This window comes from Neovison vison, chromosome X (genome assembly GCF_020171115.1).
Source record: "Neovison vison isolate M4711 chromosome X, ASM_NN_V1, whole genome shotgun sequence".
Lineage (NCBI taxonomy): Eukaryota > Metazoa > Chordata > Mammalia > Carnivora > Mustelidae > Neogale > Neogale vison.
Window position 1 is genome coordinate 75,040,654 of NC_058105.1, and position 19,359 is coordinate 75,060,012.

The following is a 19,359-nucleotide window of genomic DNA, read 5'->3' on the forward strand; positions in this document are numbered from 1 at the left end:
TTGTCAATGACATAAGCTTGTCTTACTTTTTTTTTCCTCTTGTCATTTATATAATATGCTTTGGCCTTATTAAACAAGTTGGGGAGTTCTAATTTCTTTTCTCTGAAGGTTTTGTGTAATACTCGTAAAATAATTGAAGAACATATGGTTTTTAGGCTGGGGTAATGTAGTAATCTATGTTTTCTATTTGATTTTTCTTTTCCTGTCTGTTTTAGTAAGTTGTATTTTGTTAGGAATTTGTCCATTTCACCTTCAGATTAACTGGCATGAATTCGTTCCTAATAGCTTCTTAGATTTTTTCAAACTACTCTAAGATCCTTACTGTTTTTATTGTTGACGCTGGTAGTTTTCACCTCATCTTATCATTTTTTAATAAAAATATTATTTATTTATTTGACAGAGATAGAGAGCACAAGTAGGCAGAGTAGCAGGGAGAGGGAGGAGGGAGAAGCTGGCTCTTTGCTGAGCAAGGAGCCCAATGCGGAGCTCAATCCCTGCATCCTGGGATCCTGACCCAAGCTGAAGGCAGCCGCTTCACTGACTGAGCCACCCAGGCACCCATTCGCCTCATCTTTACAAAAAATAATAGTAATTCTCCAGTGTATCTGGGTAATGATCAATTTTGCAAATGATGAAAATTTTGTGTCTTCTGTATTTCTATGTTGTATGAGCTAGAATATCCAGGAAAAGATTCAGTAGCAATGGCAAAAGTAAAAAGGTAAAATTTTCTCTTAGTAACAGAAATAGATTTTTTCATTGTTAAGGTTGTTGTAAACTATATGTATGAGAGAAATATGTTTTATTACCTGACAGAAGCATCTTTTTATTTCTCATTCTCTTTTTTTTAATGCATCCTTCTCCTTCTTTCTCCTTCTTTTTTTTCCAATTTATTTATTTTCAGAAAAACAGTATTCGTTAATTTTTTCACAACAACCAGTGCTCCATGCAAGCCGTGCCCTCTATAATACCCACCACCTGGTACCCCAACCTCCCACCCCCCCCGCCACTACAAACCTCTCGGACTGTTTTTAAGAGTCCATAGTCTCTCATGGTTCACCTCCCCTTCCAATTTACCCAAATTCCCTACTCCTCTCTAACGCCCCTTGTTCTCGTTGCTATTTGTTATGCTCCACAAATAAGTGAAACCATATGATAATTGACTCTCTCTGCTTGACTTATTTCACTCAGCATAATCTCTTCCAGTCCCGTCCATGTTGCTACAAAAGTTGGGTATTCATCCTTTCTGATGGAGGCATAATACTCCATAGTGTATATGGACCACATCTTCCTTATCCATTCATCCGTTGAAGGGCATCTTGGTTCTTTCCATAGTTTGGCGACTGTGGCCATTGCTGCTATAAACATTGGGGTACAGATGGCCCTTCTTTTCACGACATCTGTATCTTTGGGGTAAATACCCAGGAGTGCACTTGCAGGGTCATAGGGAAGCTCTATTTTTATTTTCTTGAGGAATCTCCACACTGTTCTCCAAAGAGGCTGCACCAACTTGCATTCCCACCAAGAGTGGAAGAGGGTTCCCCTTTCTCCACATCTTCTCCAACACATGTTGTTTCCTGTTTTGTTAATTTTGGCCATTCTAACTAGTGTAAGGTGATATCTCAATGTGGTTTTAATTTGAATCTCCCTGAGGGCTAATGATGATGAGCATTTTTTCATGTGTCTGATAGCCATTTGTATGTCTTGATTGGAGAAGTGTCTGTTCATATCTTCTGCCCATTTTTTGATGTGTTTGTCTGTTTCGTATGGGTTGAGTTTGAGGAGTTCATTATAGATCCTGGATATCAACCTTTTGTTTGTACTGTCATTTGCAAATATCTTCTCCCATTCCGTGGGTTGCCTCTGTGTTTTTTTGACTGTTTCCTTTGCTGTGCAGAAGCTTTTGATTTTGATGAAGTCCCAGAAGTTTATTTTCGCTTTTGTTTCCTTTGCCTTTGGAGACGTATCTTGAAAGAAGTTGCTGTGGCTGATATCAAAGAGATTTCTGCCTATGTTCTCCTCTAAGATTCTGATGGATTCCTGTCTCACATTGAGGTCTTTTATCCATTTTGAGTTTATCTTTGTGTATGGTGTAAGAGAATGGTCTAGTTTCATTCTTCTACATATAGCTGTCCAGTTTTCCCAGCACCATTTATTGAAGAGACTGTCTTTTTTCCACTGTATATTTTTTCCTGTTTTCTCAAAGATTAATTGACCATAGAGTTGAGGGTCCATATCTGGGCTCTCTACTCTGTTCCACTGGTCTATGTGTCTGTTTTTATGCCAGTACCATGCTGTCTTGGTGATCAAAGCTTTGTAATAAAGCTTGAAATCAGGTAAGGTGATGCCGCCAGCTTTATTTTTGTTTTTCAACATTTCCTTAGCGATTCGGGGTCTCTTCTGATTCCATACAAATTTTAGGATTATTTGCTCCAGCTCTTTGAAGAATGCCGGTGGAATTTTGATCGGAATGGCATTAAAAGTACAGATTGCTCTAGGCAGTATAGACATTTTAACAATGTTTATTCTTCTGATCAAAGAGCATGGAATGGTTTTCCATCTTTTTGTGTCTTCAATTTCTTTCATGAGTGTTCTATAGTTCCTCAAGTACAGATCTTTTACCACTTTAGTTAGGTTTATTCCAAGGTATCTTATGGTTCTTGGTGCTATAGTAAATGGAATCGATTCTCTAATTTCCCTTTCTGTATTTTTATTGTTAGTGTATAAGAAAGCCACTGATTTCTGCACATTGACTTTGTATCCTGCCACATTGCTGAATTGCTGTATGAGTTCTAGTAGTTTGGGGGTGGAGTCTTTTGGGTTTTCCATATAAAGAATCATGTCATCTGCGAAGAGAGAGAGTTTGACTTCTTCATTACCAATTTGGATACCTTTTATTTCTCTCTGTTGTCTGATTGCTGTTGCTAGGACTTCTAATACTATGTTGAACAAGAGTGGTGAAAGTGGGCACCTTGTCTTGTTCCTGATCTCAATGGGAAGGCTGCAAGCTTTTTCCCATTGAGGATGATATTTGCTGTGGGTCTTTCATAGATAGATTTGATGAGGTTCAGGAATGTTCCCTCTATCCCTATACTTTGGAGCATTTTAATCAGCAACGGATGTTGGATTTTGTCCAATGCTTGTTCTGCGTCAATTGAGAGGACCATGTGGTTCTTCTCTCTTCTCATATTAATTTGTTGTATCACATTGATTGATTTGCGAATGTTGGACCATCCTTGTAGCCCAGGGATGAATCCCACCTGATCATGGTGGATAATCTTTTATTATGCTGTTGGATCCTGTTGGCTAGGATCTTGTTGAGAATCTTAGCATCCATATTCATCAGTGATATTGGTCTGAAATTCTCCTTTTTGGTAGGGTCCTTGCCTGGTTTGGGGATCAGGGTAATGCTGGCTTCATAGAAAGAGTCTGGAAGTTTTCCTTCTGCTTCAATGTTTTGAAACAGCTTCAGAAGAATAGGTGTTATTTCTTCTTTGAAAGTTTGGTAGAATTCCCCAGGGAATCCGTCAGGTCCTGGGCTCTTGTTTTTTGGCATATTTTTGATCACTGCTTCAATCTCGTTATTAGATATCGGTCTATTAAGGTTGTTGATTTCTTCCTGGTTCAATTTTGGTAGTTTATATTTTTCCAGGAATGCATCCATTTCATCTAGGTTGCTAAGCTTATTGGCATATAACTGTTCGTAATAACTTCTGATGATTGTTTCTACTTCCTTGGCGTTAGTTGTGATCTCTCCCTTTTCATTCATAATTTTATGAATTTGGGATTTCTCTCCATTCTTTCGGATTAGTGTAGCCAGTGGCTTATCGATCTTATTGATTCTTTCAAAAAACCAGCTTCTAGTTTCATTGATACGTTCTACTGTATCTCTGGTTTCTCCCTCATTGATCTCAGCTCTAATCTTGATGATTTCCCTTCTTATGTGTGGAGTTGGTTTGATTTGTTGTTGATCCTCCAGTTCTTTAAGGTGTAGAGACAGCTGGTGTGTTCTGGATTTTTCAATTTTTTTGAGCAAGGCTTGGATGGCTATATATTTTCCCCTTAGGACCTCCTTTGGTGTATCCCATAGGTTTTGGACTGAAGTGTCTTCATTCTCATTGGTTTCCATGAATTGTTTCAGTTCTTCTTTGATCTCCTGGTTGATCCAAGCATTCTTAAGCAAGGTGGTCTTTAGCTTCCAGGTGTTTGAGTTCCTTCGGAACTTTTCCTTGTGATTGAGCTCCAGTTTCAAAGCATTGTGATCTGAGAATATGCAGGGAATGATCTCAGTCTTTTGGTATCGGGTGAGTCCTGATTTGTGGCCCAGTATGTGGTCTATTCTGGAGAAGGTTCCGTGTGCACTTGAGAAGAATGAGTATTCTGCTGTTTTAGGGTGGAATGTTCTGTATATATCTATGAGGTCCATCTGGTCCAATGTGTCATTCAATGCTCTTGTTTCTTTATTGATTTTCTGCTTCGATGATCTGTCTAATTCTGAAAGAGGCGTGTTAAGATCTCCTACGATTAGTGTATTCATATCAATATGACTCTTTATCTTGATTAACAGTTTTCTTAAGTAATTGGCTGCTCCCATATTGGGAGCATAGATATTTACAATTGTTAGATCATCTTGGTGGATAGTCCCTTTAAGGATTATGTAGTGTCCTTCTGTATCTCTGACTACAGTCTTTAGTTTGAAGTCTAATTTATCTGAAATGAGAATCGCTACCCCAGCCTTCTTTTGAGTCCCATTGGCATGAAAGATGTTCCTCCACCCCTTCACTTTCAGTCTGCGTGTATCTTTAGGTTCAAAATGGATCTCTTGTAGACAGCATATGGATGGGTCCTGTCGTTTTATCCAATCTGCAATCCTGTGCCGTTTTATGGGTGCATTTAGGCCATTCACATTGAGAGTGATTATCGATAGATACGTTTTTATTGACATCGAGTTACCTTTGAAGTCTTTCTTTCTGTAGACTGTCTCTATATTTCTGTTCAATGCTATTCTTGGGATTTTTCCTCTTTTATAAAACCCCCCTTAATATTTCCTGCAGTATCGGCTTGGTGGTTGCATAGTCTTTTAAGCCTTGCCGGTCTTGGAAACTCTTTATCTCTCCATCCATTTGGAATGTCAGTCTTGCTGGATAAAGTATTCTTGGCTGCATGTTCTTCTCATTTAGTGCCCTGAATATATCTTGCCAGCCTCTTCTGGCTTGCCAGGTTTCTGTGGACAGGTCTGACGTTATTCTGATGGGCTTCCCTCTGTAAGTAAGGAGCCTCTTTGCCCTGGCGGCTTTCAAGAGATTATACCTACAATTATAATTTCTCAATTTGACTACCAGGTGTCGTGATATTTTTTTGGAGTATATAATCTTGGGTGGAGACCGTTCAGCCTCTAGTACATGAACGCTGGTTTCATTCGCGAGATTCGGAAAATTTTCATGAAGGACTTGTTCCACAATATCTTCTAGACTTCTTTCTTTCTCCTCCCCTTCAGGAATTCCAATAATTCTGACGTTGGAACGCTTCATGGCATCATTTATTTCCCTGATTCTGCTTTCGTGGGATCTAAGCTGTTTGTTCCAGGCTTCCTCCTGATCCTTTCTCTCTATCCGTTTGTCTTCCAGATCACTAATTCTATCTTCTGTCTCAGTTACCCTAGCTTTGAGAGAGTTTTGATTAGATTGGAACTCATTGAGAGCATTGTGGACCTCCTCCCTGGTAGCTTTAAGCTCCGCCCTAACATTGTGAACATCCTGTCTGGTCGCTTTCAGTTCGGCCCTAATCAATTCTGTTTGGTCATCCATGGCTTTCTCCAACCTAGCTATTGCCTGGATAATTGTTAGCCTGAATTCTCTTTCCGACATATTGTCTATGTTGATAGCCGTTAGCTCTGTTGCAGAAGGTCCATCCTCTGTATTTTTCTTCTGTTGGGTATTCCTCCTCCTAGTCATTTTGGTGGGAGAAGACTGAACAGATGTAGCTGGATGTATCAACTGTGGTGCAGTCAAGGTGCACCCTGGAACACTTCTGAGCAATCAGGATTCCCCACCAAAATGAGAGACAAAAGAAAAGAAAAAGAAAAAGAATAAAAGGAAAAGAAGGAAAAAAGATAAAAGAGAGAGAGAGAGACAGGAAAGAAAGGGATGATGAAAGAGAAGGTTCAGCCCAGATGGGCCCCAATGTAAGATTTATGAAGTAGACAAACAAAAAGAGATAGAAAGACTGATACAATTATATGGCAAGAGAAAGAAGAAAAGAAAAAAAAATATATATATATGCAAATAAAGAAAGAACCTCGTCAAAAAGAACCACAAGTGTAAAATTTATATGCTATCAGGACAAACTGAAAAAACACAGAAACACTGGTGGAAGAAGATGGGAGAGTTCTTATAAATTCTCAGTGTGTGCGAGGAAGGTTGTTTTGATTCTTCCTGGATGTATCTTGATACCTTTGTTAAAGGACTCAACTTTCCTAAGATAAAGGGGATTAAAAATTGGTTTACCTATAGGGGTAGTATTGATTGGGGAAAGGGGATTACTTTGAAGTTAACTCTATATGAATATTAGAGGATAAAAATAAAAAGGAATATACTAGACTAAACTAAACTAAAATTTTATAAAAAGGAAATCAAAACATAAAAATGCAAAAGAAAAACATAGGTGTATGTATCAAAAAGTTCAGGTTAGAAAGGTATTATGGAATTTGATGTACTGTACAGCTCGCTGTGATGGTAAATAGGTTAAAAAAATACCTATGTGTAAAAAAAAAAAAATATGAACCTGAATAGTGGAAACGAGTGAACAATACAAGTTTTCCTATGAAGTAGTGGTGGTTCTCTTGTAGTCCTTTTTTTTTTTTTCTTTCTTGGTTCGTTTTCTGGAGGAGGGGCCTGCCACGTGGGTTGTCAGTCAATGATGTTTCCTGAGTTGAGTCCCCCCGCCCCCCTCAAGGGGGTGGGTTCCAGGCAAATTGGTTTCTTTCAGGCTTTTGTTCTCTGGCGGTTTTTTTTTTTTTTTTTTTGCTTGTTCACCTTTTTTCCTCTCACCATGACCGCCTTTGATGGTTTTTGTAGTATTAAAAAAAATCAAACCGCACCCTGATCTCCGTCTCAGAGAGAAGCCTCAGTCTGGGTGCAGAAGCTGAATAAATTCCCCCTTGGCCGCTGGCAGAGCAGGTTCCAAGGTGCAGACCCTGGGGGCGCAGGATCTTTTGCTGGTCCCCAAAGCCAAGGCAGTGGCGGCTGTCTGGGAGCTCCTGACCGCCAGAGAGGTTCCAAGCAGCGATCGCACACTGAGATTTTGCCGCCGGCCCGGGCTGGGAGTGCCCGGCTTGCGCGCACCTCTTTTCAGAGGTGGCTGTGGGTTGGGCGCGCGTCTGGGGCACTGAGAACGGGGCGCTGGTCCGTAAGCCGCAGGCGGGCTTTTGCACGCCTCTGTCCGGGGAAGAGTTTCGTGCACGCGCGGCTTAGACTTTGAAACAATGGCACAGGTCAAGAAGCGCCCCCGGGCCTTAGTAACCCAGGAGAGCTGGAGGGACGTGCGCGCGCATCTCAAGCTTTGTGGTAGGGCTAGCGCGCGCTCTGCAGACCGGCGCAGCTCCCATCCCCTCACAGGAGCCGGAACCCCCCGCGCTCTGGGGCGCGCTGGCGGCTTAGGGACCAGGAGCTGGTTTCACCGCCGCACTCTCTCTGCCTCCGCGCCGGGGAGGCTGTCTGGGACCGGGGACTTAAGCCCCTGTCCCTAGCCGCCCCGATTCCCACAATTTCCCCCCGCAATCCTTTGCTCTTTTGGAGTGCTTTCAACCAGTCTCCAAGTTAATGCTGGTCCCCAGAAGCAGGGCACTCTCGCTCGTATTGGGGTATTACTTTCCCACCGGTCGCCTCTGGTGGCTCCCTCCCCCTTTTGTTTATCTTCTGATATCAGTCCGCCATTCCCATTCCGCTTTACCTGCTCACTGGCATCTTCTGCCCCTGTAGAGATCCAGACGTGTATAATTCTGATCTCAGTCTGATTTCATGGGTGATCAGAGTTCTTTGGTAGGTAATCAGCTCACTTTGGGGTATCAGCTGAAAAGACACCTCTTCCTAGTACCCCGCCATCTTGTCCCTCAATAAATAAAATCTTTAAAAAAACGAAAGAAAAGAACGATCAGGAAGAGGCCCAGAACAAACACCTTAGAATCCATGAAAACAGAATTAGAGAAATAAGTGATGCCATTAAACATCCAAATGTCAGAATTTTTGGGATCCCTGAGAGGGTAGAGAAAAAGAGAGGACTAGAAAATCTATTTGAGCAAATTCTAGCTGAGAACTTCCTTAATCTAGGGAATGAAACAAGAATTCATGTCCTAGGGAAAGAGAGAATGCATCCTAAGATCAAGGAGAATAAAACAGCAGCACAGCATGTAATAGTAAAACTTGCAAATATTAAAACCAGGGAACCATCTTAAGGGCAATTAGGAGGAAGTGGTTCCTCACATAGAGAGGGAGGAACATCAGAATAACATCAGACCTGTCCACAGAGACCTGGCAAACTAGAAAGGACTGGCAAGACATATTCACGGTACTAAATGAGAAGAACGCCGCCAAGAATACTTTATTTGACAAGACTGTCATATAGAATGAATGGAGAGATAATGAGCTTCCAAGACCAGCCAAGACTGAAAGAATATATGACCAATAAGCCAGTCCTGTAAAAAATATTAAGGGGGGCTCTATAAAAGGTGAAATACCCAAAGAGTGATATGGAACAGAAATTTACAGAGACAATTTATAAAAACAAGGAGCTCATAGGAAAAATGATGGCAATAAAATTGTATCTTTCAATAATCATTCTCAATCCGAGTGGCCTAAATACTCACATAAAATGGCACAGGGTTACAGAATGGATAAAAGACATAACCCATCCATATGCTGTCTACAAGACACTCATTTGAAACCTAAAGGTACATCCAGGCTGAAAGTGAAGGGATGGAGAATCATCTTTCATGCAATGAAAGCTGGGGTAGCCATTCTACTATCAAACAAATTGGATTTTAAGCTAAATACTGTAGTCAGAGATACAGAATGACACTTTATCATTTGTAAAGGGTCTATCCAACAAGATCTAACAATTATAAATATCTATGATGCAACATAGTAACAACCAACCATATAAGCCAACTGTTAACCAAAATAAAAAGACACATTGATAATAATACATTCATTGTATGAGACCTTAACACTTCAATATCAACAATAGACAGATCATCTAGGCAGAAAATCAACAAGAAACAAGAGCTTTGAATGACACACTGGACTAGATGCATCTCACATATATATACAGAACATTCCACCCTAAAGCAACATGAAACTCATTCTTCTCAAGTGCACATGGAACTTTCTCCAGAATAAAACACATAGTGGGTCACAAGTCAGGTCTCAACTGATACCAAAAGACAGATTATTCCCTGCATATCCTCAGACCATAATGTTTGAAACTGGAATTCAGTCACAAGAAGAAATGTTGGAAGAAATTCAAACACTTGGAAGCTAAATAAAGACCATTCTGCTCACAATGATTGGATCAGCCAGGAAATTAAAAAAAAAAAGGGAACTTAAACAGTTAACGGAAACAAGTGAGAACAAAAATACATTGGTCCAAAACTTATGGGAAACGACAAAGGTGGTCCTAAGGTGGAAATATACAGCCATCCAAGCCTCCCTCAAAAAAACTGAAAAATCTAGAACACACCAACTGTCTCTACACCTTAAAGAACTGAGAATCAACAACAAATTAAGCCTAATTCATACATGAGAAGGGAAATAATTAAGATTTTAGAGCAGAGATTGATGAATTAGAAACCAGAAATACATTAGAACAGATCAACAAAACTAGAAGCTGGTATGAAAGAATAAGATTGACAAACCACTGGCCAGACTTATCCAATAGAGAAATTAATGAAATTATGAATGAAGGGGGAGGGATAATGACTAACACCAAGGAAATAGAAACAATTGTCAGAAATTATTTTCAGCAGGTATAAGCCAATAAGTTAAGCAACCTAGAAGAAATGGATGCATTCCTTGAAACCTATCAACTTCCAAGACTGAAAACAAAAGAAATTGGCAACATGAATAAACCAGCAACCAGTAGTGAGATTGAAGGAGTGATCAAAAACCTCTCAAAAAACAAGAGTACAGGACCTGATGGATTCCCTGAGGAATTCTACAAAACATTCAAAAAAGAAATAATATCTATTCTCCTGAATCTGTTTCAAAAAATAGAAACAGAAGGAAAACTTCACAACTCATTGTATGAGGTGAGCATTACCTTGAATCCCAAACCAGGCAAACACTCCATGAGAAAGGAGAATTACAGGCTAATATCCCTGACAAATATGGATACCAAGAGTTGCAGCAAGATCCTAGCTAATGGGAGCAAACAGTACATTAAAATAATTATCCATCACAACCAGGTGGGATTTTATCCCTGGGATGCAAGGGTAATTCAATATTTACAAATCAATTATTGTGATAGAACAGATTAATAAGAGAAGAGAGAAGAACCACATGGCCCTCTCAACTGATGTAGAAAAAGCATTTGACAAAATACAATATCCTTTCACAATTAAAAATCTTGAGTATAGGGATAGAGGGAGCATAACTCAATTTCATAAATCCATCTATGAAAAAAAATCACAGTGAATATCATTCTCAATGGGGAAAAGTGATAGCCTTTCCCTTACAATCAGGAACATGACAAGGAGGCCCACTCTCACCACTATTATTCAAAGTAATACTAGAAGTCCTAGCAACAGCAATCAGACAACAGCAAAAATATAATGTATTCAAATTGTCAGAGAAGAAGTCAAACTCTCCCTCTTTGCAGATGACATTATACTTTATGTGGAAAACCCAAATGACTCCACTCCCAAATTACTAGAACTCATACAGCAATTCAGCAATATTACATGATACAAAATCAAAGCACAGAAATCAGTTGCTTTCTTATACACTAACAATGAAACTGTAGAAAGAGAAAATAGAAAATCAGTTCCATTGACAATAGCACCAAAAATCTAAAATATCCTGGAAAAAACCTAACCAAAAAGGTAAAAGATCTATGCTCAAGGAACTACAGAATCATATGATAGATAAATATGGTAAGAACCATATGATCATTTCAGTAGAAGCAGAAAAATCATTTGACAAAGCACAAATTCATTCATGGTAAACAAACAAACAAAAAATCCTTTAACAAAGTAGGTTTAGAGGTAACAAACAACATGACAGAAATAGAAGGAGACAGAAAAAGATGGAAAAATATTCCATACTCATGGATAGGAAGAATAAGTATAATTAAAATGACTATGCTGTCCAGAGCAATCTATACTTTCAATGCTATCCCAATCAAAATACCAAAGACATTTTTCAAAGTGCTAGAACAAACAATCCTAAAATTCGTATGGAAACAGAAAAGAACCCAAATTGTCAAAGAAATGTTGAAAAAGAAAAATGACAAATGTTGTTGGAGAGACTGTGGAGAAAGGGGACCCCCCTTACGCTGTTGGTGGAAATGCAAGTTGGTGCATCCATTTTAGGAAACAATATGGTGATTCCTCAAAAAAAACTAAAAATAGAGCTATGTGCTGACCCAGCAGTTGCACTACTGAGTATTTACTCCAGTGGTACAGATTTAGTGAAAAGAAGGGCTATATGCACCCCAATGTTCATAGCAGCAATCTCCACAATTGCCAAAGTGTGGCAGGAAATGAGATGTCTTTCAATAGATGAATGGATAAAGACAATGTGGTCCATTTAGGGAAAAGGAATACTATTCAGCCAGTAGAAAGGATGAATACCCAACTTTTGTATCAACATGGATGAGACAGGAGGAGATTATGCTAGGTGAAATAAATCAAGCAGAGTAAGTCAATTATCTCATTTCACTTATTTGTGAAACATAAAGAATAGCATGGAAGACATTAGGAGAGGAAAGGGAAAAATGAAGTGGGGGGAACCAGAGGGGGATCCAAACCATGACAGACTATGGACTCCAAGAAACAAACTGAGTGTTTTGGAGGGGAGGGGTGCAGGGATAGGTTAGCCTGTGGTAAGTATTAAGGGGGGCATATATTGCATGGAGAACTGGGCGTTTATATGCAAACAATGAATCATGGAACACTACATCAAAAACTAATGATGTACTGTATGGTGACTAACATAACAAAATAAAATTAAAAAAAAACAGAATAATATAATATAATATAATATAATAAATAAAAACAAGATGTTAGCAAACTGAATTAAACAATACCTTTTTTTTTTCTTCACTGTGATCAAGTGGGATTTATTCCTGGGCTGCAAGTATTGTTCAACATTCACAAATCAATCAATGTGATACACCACATCAATAAGAGGAAGTGTAAGAACCATATGATCATTTCAGTAGAAGCAGAAAAATCATTTGACAAAGCACAAATTCATTCATGGTAAAAAAAAAAAAACCTTTAACAAATTAGGTTTAGAGGTAACAAACAACATAATAAAGGCCATCTCTGAGAAACACACAGCTAATATCACCCTCAATAGGGAACAAGTGAGAGCTTTTCCTCTATAGTCAAGAATATGACAGGGATATCCACTCTCACCACTGTTACTTAACATAGTACTGTTAGTCCAACTACAGCAATCAAACAACAGAAAGAAAGTCATACAAATTGTCAAAGAAGAAGTCAGATTTTCACTCTTTGCAGATTATATGACACTGTATATAGAAAACTTGAAAGAACTCACCAAAAAACTATTAGAACTGATATAGGAATTCTGTAGTGTTACCAGTTACAAAATCAAGGTGCAGAAATATGTTTCACTTCTATATGCCAGCAATGAAGAGGCAGAAAAATATAATAAGGGATCGATCCCATTTATAATTGTACCAAATACCATAAAACACGTAGGAATGAACTTAACCAAAGAGGTGAAAGACCTCTACTCTGAAAACTATAAAATGATGATGAAAGAAATTGAAGATGACACAAAGAAATGGAAAAACTTCCCATGGTCCCAGATTGGAAGAACAAATATTTTTAAAGTGTTTATACTATTCAAAGCAATCTACACTTTTAATGCAATTTCTATCAAAATAACAACAGCACTTCACATAGCTAGAACAAACAATCCTAAAATTGGTATGGAACCACAAAAGACCCCACATAGCCAAAGCAATCTTGAAATAGAAAAGCAAAGCTGGAGACATCCCAATTCCAGACTTCAAGACATATTACAAAGCTATAGTGAACAAAACAATATGGTAGTGGCACAAAAATAGACACATAGAACAATAGAACAGAGTAGATCCCAGAAACAAATCCACAAGTATATGGTCAATTTCATCTTCGACAAAATAGGAAAGAATATCTAATGGGAAAAACACAGTCTCATCAATAAATGACATTGGGAAAACTGGAGAGCAAGAGGCAAAATGATGAAACTGCACCACTTTATTATCCTACACACAAAAATAAATTTAAAATGGATTAAAGGTGTAAATTTGCAATGTGAAACCCATAAAAATCTTAGAGGAGAATGCAGGCAGTAACCTCTTCGATGTGGTCTCTTGCAGTTTCATTCTAAATATGTCTCCTGAGGCAACGGATATAAAAGCAAAAATAAACTATTTGGATTACATCAAAAGAAAAAGGCTTCTGCACAGTGAAGGAAATAGTCAACATTTCTATGGAATGGGAGAAGACATTTGCAAATGACATTGCTGATAAAGGGTTAGTATACAAAATATATAAAGAACATAGAAAACTCAACATGTAAAAAGTGAACAATCCAATTAAGATTGGTCTGAAGTCATGATTCTAAAGACATTTTTTCTAAAGAAGGCCTACAGATGACTAAGAGATGTATGAAAAGATGTTCAACATCACTGATCATTAGGAAAGTACAAATCAAATTGCAATGAGATATCACCTAACACCTTTCAGAGTGACTAAAATCAACAACACATGAAACAGCAGGTGTTGGCAAGGTTGTGGAGTAAATGAATACGTGTGCATTGTTGATGGGAATGAAGCTGGTGCAGTCAATGTGGGAAACTGGAGGTTCCTCCAAGTTAAAATAGAACTATCTCATAAACCAGGAATCACCCTACTGGGTATTTACCCAAAGAGTACAAGAACACTAATTCAAAGTGATACATGTTTATAGCAACACTTTTATAATAGTCAAGATACTGAAGCAGCCCGAGTGTCCATCAATGGATAAATGCATAAAGAAGATGTGTTATATATGTGCAGTAAAATTTATTCAGCCATAAAAAATGAAACTTTGCCATTTACAATGACATGGAGCTTGAGAATATGCTAAGCAGAAAAAGCAAATGAGAGAAAGACAAATACCATATGATTTCACCCATATGTAGAGTTTGAGAAACAAAACAAATGAGCAAAGGTAAAATAGAGAGAGAAGCAAACCAAGAAACAGGCTTTTAACTGTAGAGATGATGGTTTCCTTAGAGGTGTATAGTGGTAGGGTTAAATAGGTAAATAGGTTCTGGGGATTAAGAGTGCACTTGTGATGAACACTTAGTGTTGTATGGAAGTGTTCAATTACTATATTGTACCCCTGAAACTAATATTACACTGTAGGTTAACTAACTGAAATTTAAATTAAAACTTAAAGAAAGAGTGTCAGTGTTTTAAAATTTATTAATTTTTATAATTTCATATATTAAAATTAATTTTGCTTTATTACACTTTGATCAAATAATTTGATCTATACTATACCAACTCTTATTTTCTTTATGGTCTATTCCTGTCATCAATTCTCATAAATGTCCCAAGGAACATTAAAATAAATTGTTTTCTTTAAAGTCTTGGTAATGTTTTCTTTTTTTAAAATTTCATTTTATTTTTTCAGTGTTTCAAGATTTGTTGCTTATGCCCCACACACAGTGTTCTATGCAATATGTGCCCTCATTAGTACATACCACCAGGCTCACCCAACCTCCCACACCTCTCCCTTCCAAAACCCTCCATTTGTTTCTCAAAGTCCACAGTTTTTCATGGTTTTACTCCCCCTCCAATTTCCCCCAATTCACTTTTCCTTTATTTCTCCTAATGTCCTCTGTGTTATTACTTATGCTTCACATGTAAGTGAAACTATGTGATAATTGACTCTCTCTGCTTGACTTATTTCACTTAGCATAATCTCCTCCAGTCCAGTTCATGTGGATACAAAAGTTGGGTATTCATCCTTTCTGCTGGCTAAGTAGTATTTTATTGTATATATGGACCATATCTTCTTTATCTATTCATCTGTTGAAGGGCACCTTGGCTCTTCCCACAGTTTGGCAATTGTGGTTATTGCTGCTATGAACATCGTGGTACATATAGCCCTTTTTTCACTACATCTGTATCTTTGGGGTAAATACACAATAGTGCACTTGAAGGGTCATAGGGTAGCTCTATTTCTAATTTTTTTATGAATCTCCACACTGGTTTACAGAGTGGCTGCACTAACTTGCTTTCCCACCCACAGTGTCAGAGGGTTTCCCTTTCTCCACATCCTCTCCAACACATGTTGTTTACCATCTTGTTAATTTTGGCCATTCTAACTGGTGTGAGGTGGTATCTCAATGTGGCTTTGATTTGAATCTCCCTGATGGCTAATGAAGATAAACATTTTTTAAATGTGTCAGCTAGCCATTTGTATGTCTTCTTTGGAGAAGTGTATGTTCATGTTTTCTGCCCATTTTTGACATGATTATCTGTTTTTTGGATGTTGAGTTTGAGAAGCTCTTTACAGATCTTGGATATCACCCCTTTGTCTGTAGTGTCATCTGCAAATGTCTTCTCCCATTTCTTGGGTTGCCTCTTTGTTTCGTTGACTGTTTCCTTTGCTGTGCAGAAGATTTTGATCTTGATGAAGTCCCCAAAGTTCAATTTCCCTTTTGTTTCCTTTGTCTTTGGAGATGTGTCTCGAAAGAAGTTATTGTGGCCGATGTTGATGCCTATGTTCTCCACCAGAGTTTTAATGGATTCCTATCTTACATTGAGGTCTCTCATTCATTTTGAGTTTGGAAATAGAAAAGACCCAAAATCACTAAGGAAATGATGAAGAAGAAAAACGGATCTGGGGGCATCATGTTGCCTGATTTCAAGTTTTATTACAAAGTTCTGATCACCAAGACATCTTGGTACTGGCACAAAAGCAGACACATAGACCAATGGAATGGAGTAGACAGTCCAGTTATGGACCATCAACTCTGTGGTCAAATAATCCTCATCAAAGAAGGAAAAAATATGCAGTAGAGAAAAGACAGTCTCTTCAAAAATGGTGCTGGGGAAATTGGACCATTGCATATAGAGGAATGAAGAACATTCTCCTACACAACACACAAAGAGAAAGACATTTGTTGTTCTAATTAATGGATGGTATCAAGCTGGATATGATAGTTAATTAGGATTTTAAATAACTGCACGTTTGTTTGTTCAGGTTGGAGCAAAGTGACATTTAGTAGAAAAAATATTAAATCCCTGTGTAGGTACGTGTTTTACCATACAGAGGCAAGGAAGCATATATAACCTAGGCTGTGATAAGCATCTCAGTTTCAGACAGCATTCAGTGTCTGTCTCAGTGTCTGTCTCTAAAGAACAGACCCTCACTTAGTACATATGCCAAGCTTGGGCCCTTGAGTATTAATAATATTAATATTTTTAATAATAAAGTTGCAGATACATTAAAATGTGTCCAGAGGGTAGTGAGGAGGTTGGAGAAAAACCTTTAGTTGAAGTCCCATAATGGACAGCTGAAAACAATGGTGGTGTTCTGCCTGAAGAAGATTCAGAACAACAGGGACTTGGACCTTGGAAGGACTCTCACAGGGCAAAAGAAACAGACCAATTCTAAGAGACCCATTTAGCCACTTCAAAGCAAGAAGATACTTATTTTATAATAAGAAATAACTTTCAGCCAGTCAATAAAATCCCTGGAAAGAGTAGGCTACTTCAAGAAGTAGTGATTTTCTTGTCAGCAGAGCTGTACAAAGAGAAGCTACCTTAGTATTACTACAGAACCAGATTTCCACTATAAATATAATGATGGTTCTCAAACTTGAGGGTGTAGTGCATCAGTATCACCTGGAAAACTAGATATAAATCCAGACTCTTGGGTTTCTAGCCTCAGGTTCCAATTCAGGAGGTCTTGGAAAGGTCCTGTGGATGTGCATCTTTAATAAATATTTCTAAGTAATTCTAATCCTACTTTGGAAAATAGTCTGTTGAAGGTTGATTGATTAATATTTACTGAGGCCAGCATTGAGGAGGGCTGAGGACACCAGACTGGTAGTCAGGCAAGCTGATCCTGGCTCTTTTTTTTCCAGTGTTCCAAGATTCATTGTTTATGTACCACACCCAGTGCTCCATGATATAAGTGCCCTCCTTAATACCCACCACTAGGCTCACCCATCCCCCCACCTCCCTCCCCTCAGTTTGGTTCTCAAAGTCCACAGCCTCTCATGGTTCGCCTCCTTCCCTGGCTTTTGCACCCATAGAAACTTTTTCAAATCCCTTCCCCTTTTGGGCCCCAGGCTGTACCATGGTGAATACCCTTTTAACATCTTCACTTTAAATCTGGGGAACTCATCCTTTCTTCAGACAAAATCTCATACAGAACCCCAATATTTAAAGCAAATATTGAACTCTTCTGGTGCCTGTGTGTGTGTGTGTGTGTGTGTGTGTGTGTGTGTAATAAAGAAGTGTCCTTCCCTTTCACCACATCCCACCAAAAGCCCCAGAGCTTCTTTTATTATGTTTCAAAGTCACTACTCTTTGGTCTTCCAAATGCCTAGGCTCTGATGACCCAGGCATTTGGGTTATGTGACCCTCATGTCTGAATCCCTGTATTTGTCCCTGATCTGGTACCTATACCCAGCCCTACCATCTCCCTCTATCCTGCACACACTGAGAACAAGTGAACATTGTGGCCCCTTAGGCATCTAAGCAAGACTTTATTCTCTACCTCATGCCAGGTCATGGTCCCACATATCACACATGTCTTCACAGGGCCAGCCTGTCCTCCTGCAGCCCCTGCCTATTTCATTGCCCAGCCTCCAGTTCATAGTGCACTCCTGTCCCTGGAAACAACTTTGAACAGGGCTTTGGAAAGTCTCCTCCAGATCTCTTAATCTAGGCTTCATTTCCCCAAATTGTTTCTCAAGCCTGTTCTATCATCCCACTACTTCAGACGTGTTCCTATGCAAGGAACACCAGGAAGCCCTGGTGATCAGCTTCTGCTTATTTCTCCAGCTTTATCTCCAGCCTCCTCTGAGTCATCAGATTTTGTTGCTGTCTGAGGACTGGAAATAAAGAGGTTGAATACACTCAACCTACATAGAATCATATAGCGAGTCAAAAGACTTTAGAATTGTCTGCATAATGGGGTGTCTGGGTGGCACAGTTGGTTGAGTGTCTGAATCTTGATATCATCTCAGGTCTGGATCTCAGAGTTGTTAGTTCATGCCCTGAATTGGGCTCCACATTGGGCATGAATCCTACTTAAATTTTTTTTTTTTTTAAATTGTCTGCCTGAACCTGGGTGATAAAATAACAGTTGAAAGCGACTTGGAACCAGAAAGACTTTGTGAATAACAACAGTAGGTATCATTATAAATTCTCTCCTATATGTCAGCCAATTTTCTGTCCATTGATTTATTTAATTTTTATATCAACCCTGTGAAGTCAGTACAATTTTTACCTTTCTTTTCTAGATGAGGGAACTCGGGCTCAGAGTAGTTAGCCTGTTGAGATGTGAATACAGAGCTGGGATTATGGGCCCATGCTCTAGTGATCATTGAGGTGGTAACTGTGAACTTCATGACACACAGCAGTAGATGGAGATTACTCTGATCACTCTAGAGGAATAGGCACAAGATCTAGTGGAGTGTGATGTTTAGCTTCCTGTGGTCCTGGGAATAAGTCATCATTTTCTTAGTTTGGTTCTTATCTGGTGGCAAAATTCTTCTCTAAGTCTCCACAAATAAGCAAGATGGGAATCTCTTACTGTTTAGCTGTGCAGTGCCAGCAAAGGGGGAGGAAACACAAATTATTGCAATGACCCTGGGCTTTTCCTTGAAAAGGAAATTGAGAGTCCCTGGGGTGGATGGCAGGTCTAATTAGACCCATAGTTTCCAATCTTGATTGGACATAAGAGCATCCCATAGAATGAAGCAGGTTCTTGGGCCCCATCTTAGAAATTCTGATCAAGGACATGGCCTTAAGACCCAAGAATGTGCATGTAGAATACACTTCTCAAGTTATTTGGATGCACGTTTCTCTGAACTACCTTGCCCTTACTAGAGAGTTAAACC